The sequence below is a fragment of the Bubalus kerabau genome, chromosome 18 (assembly GCF_029407905.1).
Source record: "Bubalus kerabau isolate K-KA32 ecotype Philippines breed swamp buffalo chromosome 18, PCC_UOA_SB_1v2, whole genome shotgun sequence".
Lineage (NCBI taxonomy): Eukaryota > Metazoa > Chordata > Mammalia > Artiodactyla > Bovidae > Bubalus > Bubalus kerabau.
Window position 1 is genome coordinate 34,458,314 of NC_073641.1, and position 2,819 is coordinate 34,461,132.

Consider the following 2,819-nt stretch of genomic DNA (forward strand, 5'->3'; position numbering starts at 1 on the left):
CTGAGTAAGCACTTTGGGGACGGGCGTGACGTCAGGACACGCCTCCCTCCCGCCCCCCTTCTAAACCAATAGAGAGCTGGCTCTGTCCCCGCGCTGATCCAATGAAAAGCCAGCTCTCTCCTCCGGGGACTGGCTGGAGAGCAGAGCTGCAGCGCGGGATTCCCCTGTGAGACATCCCTGGTGGCTCAGACGTTGAGGAGTCTTCCTATAACGCGGGAGACCCCGATTCAATCCCTGCGTCGGGAAGATCCTCTGGAGAAGGAAATGGCAACCCACTCCAGTATTCTTGCTTGGAAAATCCAATGGATTGAAAAGCCTGCCAGGCTACAGTCCATTGGGGTCCCAAAGAGTCGGACACGACTGAGTGACTTCACTTCTTCAACAGAGCAGCCATTAATCTCTGAAAATAGGGCTGTGTGGTTTTGGTTGTCTAAAATACGGAAAGCCCGACTGGCTCTTCTGGAGCATATCCAAATCTCTGAGCGGTTACTGTGGGTCTAGTTGGGCTTCCCTGGTGTCTCAATGGTCAAGAATCTGCGTGCAATGGAGGAGACAGGGATTGGATCCACGGGACCGCTAAACTCTGATGGAAATTCCCAGTCTATGTGGCTGAGTTTTTCTAAAGTTGAATTTTAGCAGTTGGGTTTGCTTTATTTTTGGTCTGCTTTGTCTAGCTCACATTTAACATATTCATCTTGTCCCAGTGTACAAAAATTTTGCATTTACAAAAATTTCTACTGCCACACATCTCTAGACCCTCCCTTAAAGAGGGTCTAAAAAACTTCATGTGCAAAGTTCTTCTCAACTGTGAGTCTCAAAGCACTTAGAAGTCTAACTTCCATTATGCATTCCCTATTTTCTTGCCTCTGATCAAACTAACCTTTAATTCATCTTTTTCATTTTTTGATTTGACACAGTATCTTGAATAATCTCCATCCTATCTTCTGTCTTATGGAAGTTAGTTTTTTATTTAATAAGGGATATAAAAATAGGTGCCAACTAAAAATTGTCACTTGTCATCTGTTGCCATTTTACAAGAATGAAGTCACTAGCCATTGTTGTCACTGACCTTCAACACACCCTGAAAGGAGTTCAGGGAAGAGATCAGAAATGACGCATCCTGTGCTCTGGGAAAAACTGGCAGAACAGGCCTTTGGATGGTTATTTTCAGAAGATTTTGTGAGCCCAATTCCTTGTATCTTCTCATGTCTGGAAAACCACTAGTCTTTAACGGAGACATCTGTTCCTCGTGACTAGCATCAAACCTTTGCAAAAATGTGTGCCTGATTGCAAGTATCCCCCTTGACTAAAACCATGTATATACTGACAGGTCCTAGGAGTTATGTACAGCCCAAGCTATAGTCCTCATCAGGTCCCAAATAAAACTTAACTCACAACTCACTGTGCATTTTTTTTTCTTTCAGTTCACATGAGGAAATTGTGTGTTGTGATTTATAAGTGATTGGCCACAGTGGCTTTCTTAGCTGACCTTTGTAACAAGTTTCTTCCTTCTGCAATTCACCCTAAATATAGGGGGCAGGAAACATATTACTTTTGTGTCCTCAGTGATTCCTATAGTGCCTGATACATAATAAATACTTAGGAAAAGTTTATTAATTAAAAAAATTTCATGTTATTTTGTCAATATCAATTCAATTCAGTTGCTCAGTCAAGTCCGACTCTTTGTGGACTGCAGCATGCCAGGCTTTCCTGTTCATCACCAACTCCCGGAGATTGCTCAAACTCATGTCCATCTAGTCACTGATGCATTCCAACCATCTCATCCTCTGTTGTCCCTTTCTCCTCCCGCCTTCAATCTTTCCCAGCAACAGGGTCTTTTCCACTGAGTCAGTCCTTTGCATCAGGTGGCCAAAGTATTGGAGCTTCAGCTTCAGCATCAGTCCTTCCAATGAATGCTCAGGACAGTCTCTAATAAGGAAGCTGAAGGCCAGGAATGTTATATTATGTGATCAATGTGGGCTAAAGAGGGGACTCCCTGGTGGTCCAGCAGTTAGGACCCTGAGCTTTCACTATAGGAGGCCATGAGTTCAATCCCTGGTTGAGGAACTGAGATCCCACATGCTGCATGGTGACGCCAAAATGCATAGAACAAATGAAAATATAATGCTAGATTTTAAAAACTTCCCAGAAAGATTAATAACCCATTATGAATCTACTAAAAAGTATCTTCTAAAATAATTGATCTCATTTGGGCCATTTTCCTCCCCATTAATATATAATAGATAAAATACAATTAGCTAAGAAGAAATTAATTTCTAGGGATGTCTATAAAAATTTAAAAAAAGCTTTTTAAAAATAAAATTCTTGATTGCCTCTGAACTACTAGTACTTACCACTTGTACCATTCTTTTGAAACTCTTTACTGATTTACATTTTTTGTGCAGGTCTTATTCTTTCATATAAATTTGTCAACCTCCTGTGAACAGGAAGTTGAGTTCTTTTTTTTTTTTCAGTTGCCACCAGTGACTTGACTGTTATAAAACCACAATAAAAATTTACTTTCAAACTCCCCTGGTGGTCCATTGGTTAAGAAGCTGCCTACCAATGCAAGATTTGATCGCTAGTCCTGGAAGATTCTATATGTCAGGCAGCAACTAAGCACATGTGCCACAACTATTGAAGCCCATGTTTCCTAGAGCCCATGCTCCACAACAAGAGAAGACACCGCAATAAGAAGTCCACACACCATGGCCAGAGAGTAGCCCCCGCTCACCACAACTAGAGAAAGCCCACGAGCAGCAACTAAGACCCACAGCTGCCAAAAATAAATAATTAATTCTCCTTTAAAAAAGATTTAC